Below are 5,689 nucleotides of genomic sequence, written 5' to 3'. Positions count from 1 at the left end.
CCGCAAAACGTTTCATGAAAATTTCTGTAAATATAATGTTTTTGATCATTATTTGGTTTACAATGTTTTACTTTAATTTTATGGTTTTCGTTTGGCAGACCGTTTTTTTACAGAATTTTTTTCTACAGTGCATTCTTCCACAAATGTTTTTAGAAACAGTCTCCATGCATAAGTGCTTGATTTTATACACCTGTGGCCTATTTTTATGGTTAATTTACTGTAAATTTCTACTGTAATTTTTCAAATGTTTTTAAAATAGTTTATAAAACTGTAGAATTGAAGACATTATCTGTAAATAAACAATCCGCCTGTTATTTTAAGTAATATGCCAGTAATGACAAACTGTATATTTCTATTTTTTTTACAGAAAAATACCAAATTAATTATACATAGCATTTTCTGTTTTCTTAAATTACTTTCAAATTCGTGTAAAATTACAGTAATTATCTTTCATTAAATATGTAGCTTGTTATATAAAAGTCTATGTCCATACTAACAATCTAACAAGGTATATTTCTGCAGAACTGTTTGCATCGTCACTTTATTAAAGGTGGTTGATCTTAATAATTTAGTAAAAATCTGTAAAATTACGATATTTTTCCGCAAAACGTTTCATGAAAATTTCTGTAAAAATAAGGTTTTTGATCATTATTTGGTTTACAATGTTTTACTTTAATTTTATGGTTTTCGTTTGGCAGACCGTTTTTTTACAGAATTTTTTTCTACAGTGCATTCTTCCACAAATGTTTGTAGAAACAGTCTCCATGCCTAAGTGCTTGATTTTATACACCTGTGGCCGGGCCAAAAGATTAGTACACCTGATTCTTATCATTTGGATGGGTGGCCAAACACTTTTGGCAATATTGTGTAGAAGAACGGAAAAAGGTCAAGCTAACCATGCCGGTATCGACCCAATACCAATGCCACCCTCGTATCGATAGCATCGATACTTGGACCAATCAAACGTACACGATATCATGTAAGGCCGTCTTTGATTTTCATTTTTTATCGCCGAATACCCGGGTGGTTCGTCCCCCTGCCTTTGTCCCGATTCCGGCTTGTCCGTATGAGAGGCGTGGGTGCTAACCGCCGAGCTAAAAGTTTTTTGACCATAGGGCGGAAAAATATTTGTCTCCTTGTAATCAGTTGCAATACACTTTTCCACCACTTGTGGCCGTAATGACAATATCAAACAAACCCAAGAAGCTAAAATCAAGGAGGTTTCTCAAGCGCAAAAATTATGACTACTTTGGTGAATATTTATTTTCATTTGCACTGACTTTATTGACAGTTTAGTTAAAAAAACATCCATCCAGCCATCCATTTTCTACCGCTTGTCCCTTTTGGGTCGCGGGGGATGCTGGAGCCTATCTCAGCTATTTTATTTTATTTTTTTAAATTTTTTTTAGACATGTATCTCGTAAAAAAAAAAATTACAAAATTTCCCCCATGTCCCTTTAGGGGCTTCATATAATTGAGTTCATCCAATGAGTCATTTTTTTGAGTGTGCGATGAGGTGGCAACTTGTCCAGGGTGTAACCCGCCTTCCGCCCAATTTTTTTTTTTTTATAACTTTATACAAAGTTTCTCGTGCGCACAAGATAGTTTCTCGTGCGCACGAGATACATGTCTAAAAAAAATTTTAAAATTAAAAAAAATTATAAACATTTTTTTTCCCCCTATGTCCCTTTAGGGGCTCCGTACAATTAAAATTAGGGCAGGATTTCCATCCAATTGACGTACTATTAGTATTACTTTATTATTAATTTAGTCAGAATGTATTTACTTCAGCACTTATGCAATTTAAATAGTACTTATTTTTGTGATGAACACAGGCTTTCATATCATTTGACAGGGTTTCTCCTGTTGAACTGTAAAGTAAAGTTCGATATACTTATTGAATACGATTAAAATCAAGAGTAAGATTACTACTCCAGTGTTAAAATTTGTGTAGGCCCCGGGGTCCCCATATTATGGAAAAGTTTGGCCCCGAGGTGAAAAAGGTTAAGAACCCCCGGCGTAGGGGACAGGTGTACTAACGTAGACACGGCGGCCTCCGTTACGTACAGTATCAATCAATCAATCAATCAATCAGCTTTATTGTCCATTCTTACATGTACAAGACACATAAGAACTGAAATTACATTTTCGACACAATCCCGCTAAGAGCAGACATACGTTACAGGGAGACAAGACGGGACCGCCAACGGATCAGCCTCACTTAGGCGCTCCTTAAAAAGGTGGGAAAAAGGTGACATTGGGGAAGGGGGGAAGTAAAAAAAAATATCAGTCTGAGGCTGGACCCTCAGGAATGGTCCAGACTGAGTCCGAGGAAAAAAACCTCACATAGCATGGCACACATAAACAAGGTACATTTAATCACAACAACTCGCAACAGAGTCATCCAACAGGACTTTGGAGGCCGGCAGCTGCTGTTGAGCGCTGCTCAGCCCCCACAACCCCGGAGGAATAAAGCAGTGGTGAAGGCGTTGATTTGGGGAGGGGTGTGTGCGTGCATGTATGCCCAATTAACTTGGGTGAGATGTTGGATTGTCTTTATGGGCCGAGGCCGGCCCCAAGAGTTCAAGAGTTCAAGAGTCCGACCCAGGTGCTTTTGAAAAAAAGGGAAAGGTCAAAAGCGTCCATCTTTGAGGAGTCCTCGGGGGAGTGTTTTCAAACAGCCTGTTCCTCAAGGCCATTCGAGGGAGTCAAATCGTAGATTAAGATGTTGTTTTTTCTTCGAGCAGTCAAAACAATGACATTCCTGCTCTATATGCTGGCTCTGACAATTCCAATTTATTCTTTCTGTAACATCATCAAGATGGAATCTACCTTGCGATTCAAATCAGCAATCGCTCCAGTCTGTGATCCCACAGCACGACCCAATCCTTCCATTGCGTTGAACAGCCTGTTGGCCCCTTGAGTGGCTGCCATCGTCTTCCGAATTTGACGATACACCAGAGCAATGCCCAGCCCAATCAGCAAATGCCCTGCGATCACAGCTCCAAATAGGTAGATGTCTTCCACGTCCTCGATGGAAAGGACTGAGAGGCACATGATTCTCCAAGTATTCCAGGAATCTCTCACGTACCCCGCAGCAATGGTTCCATCAGGGCAGCCAGGCTCCCCCGAGCCTCTTTTCCTTGTCGAAAAGACTGTGTCAATTGCGTCGAGAGTCCAGTTGATCAAATTCATTTTGATGTTTAGATTCGAGGACAGCTCAAGAAAAGAGGCTTCAAAATAGTTCAGACAAGACAAAAACAAAGAGAGCAAGCAGGGAAGGAGGGAGCGGAGAAAAATGCGACCGCCCTCACCAGAGGCAAGACAGAAGGATCAGTATCTTTAACGATCTGTCAAATCTTTTGTTTTTGTTTTTTTGTTTGAATATAGAAATAAAAAGACTGATATGTAGTACTGTACACTGGTGTCTAGATCTAGTCGCTTGAGGGAGATTTTTTCAAAATGAAAGAAAATAAAAAACCGGGATTTCTGCTCCGCCGCTCCCAGTCTGTGGAATGCTCTCCCTGACCACCTGAGGGCACCACAGACGGTGGATGCTTTTAAAAAAGGCTTAAAAACCCTTCTTTTAAAAAAAGCCTTTTTATAGATATATGCATACTAGTTCTAGCTATTAGGCTGTTCTAGTTTTTATTTTTATTTATTTATTTATTATCTTTTTATTATTATTATTATTTTCAATACACTGTCGCACTTTGGGGTTGTTTGCTCAATGTAAAGTGCTTTTTACAAATACAATCTATTATTATTATTATTATTATTATTATTATTAGATCTCCTCTGCAAATTGTGCCACCTCAAAAAAAGGCAAAACCAACAAACAATTATATTTTGTCATGATCTCTTGTGACGGTTTTTAATGTATCGTATTTTGTTTTAGTTTTCTCTCCAGTTCCCTTTTTTTTCCCATTTCTTGTCCTGTTTGCCAATCAGTATGCGTTCTGTGATCATTATCCTTTGAACCTCTAATGTCCCATAACCTTCCCTATAGCTTGTATCTAAGTTTGCCTTTCTGTGCACTTCCCTGCTGCACTATATTTTGTCATTAAATACCTCTTACCTGCACTTCGCCTGCCAGCTCTGCGTTCTGGTGTCGAGATCGACACAACACTTGAAACGTTTAGCATATCAGTTGTCATGTCTGTGTGATCAGGTTTTGTTTTGGTTATGTTCAGGTTTGGTTTTTGGACTCTTTGTGCACTCTTGTTTGTTTTGTCACCATAGCGACCATTAGTTTTCACCTGTCCTCATGTCACGCACCTGATTCATTTGAACTCACACACCTGTCACTAATCATGCCACTGTTATTTAAACCTGTCTTCCTCTGTTGATCGTCCTGGTGACATAATCCTTACTACCTCTGCTACCCATGAGATTCCTGTTTACTATAGTTCATGCTTCATGCCATGCAACAGTAAGTGTTTTTGTTTCATGTTCATAGTTAATTGCCTTTGTGCTAGTCTTTTGTTTCATTAGTCAAGTTTGTTCTCCGCCATTGTGCGCGCTTTTCGTTTGTTCTTTTTGTTAGTGTAAAAATAAACATGTCCTTACCTTCCCGCCTTGCCCGCGCCAACTTTCCTTTGCATTCCGGGAAAACACAACACCCCAAGGTCCACGTTTTGACATCAGTATGGAATTAAATTATGGACTGGATTAAGCAAGGAAATCAAACAAAGCACAAATATGATTCAGTTTAAGAGACTGTTTTAAACTCCAAGTGTTCACAAAGTACAAAAAAAAAGAATTAAGATAAACATCTTTGAAAAAGAAAACAATCTCATTCATCTAGTGAGGGGGCCAGCAACCCGCGGCTCTAGAGCCACATGTGGCTCTTGAGCAGCGCCCTGGTGGCTCCATGGAGCTTTTTCACAAAATGTATGGAAATGGAAGAAAATGGGGTGAAAAATATATTTTTTGTTGTAATATGGTTTCTGTAGGAGGACAAACATGGCACAAACCTTCCTAACTGTTTAATATGTTTGTGTTTATGCTTCACTAATGAGAGTATTTGGCGAGCGCTGTTTTGTCCTACTAATTTCAGCGGCCCTTGACCTCACCGTTGTGTGGACTGTGACTCAACAGTTTGTTTACATGTTCAACTTTCTCCGACGCTGCCACAGAAAGATGTGTTTTATGCCACTCCTTCTTTGTTTCATTTTGTCCACCAAATGTTTTATACTGTGCGTGAATGCACAAAGGTGAGCTTTGTTGATATTGTTGACTTGTTATGGAGTGCTAATCAGGCATATTTACACCAAGTTAAAGTTAAAGTACCAATGATAGTCACACACACACTAGGTGTGGCGAAATTATTCTCTGCATTTGACCCGTCACCCTTGATCGCCTCCTGGGAGGTGAGGGGAGCAGTGAGCAGCAGCGGTGGTCGCGCCCGGGAATCATTTTTTGTGATTTAACCCCCAATTCCAACCCTTGATGCTGAGTGCCAAGCAGGGAGGTAATGGGTCCCATTTTTATAATCTTTGGTATGACTCGGCCGGGGTTTGAGCTCACGACCTACCGATCTCAGGGCGTGTTGCCATCTTTATAACACTTATATAAGTCTTTCATTTTTTTGCGGCTCCAGACAGATTACTTTTTTGTATTTTTGGTCCAGTATGGCTCTTTCAACATTTTGGGTTGCCGACCCCTGATCTAGGGAAACCATAAATTA

Source organism: Entelurus aequoreus, linkage group LG25 (genome assembly GCF_033978785.1).
Source record: "Entelurus aequoreus isolate RoL-2023_Sb linkage group LG25, RoL_Eaeq_v1.1, whole genome shotgun sequence".
In the NCBI taxonomy this organism is placed as follows: Eukaryota; Metazoa; Chordata; class Actinopteri; order Syngnathiformes; family Syngnathidae; genus Entelurus; species Entelurus aequoreus.
Note: the sequence above shows the minus strand (reverse complement) of the source record.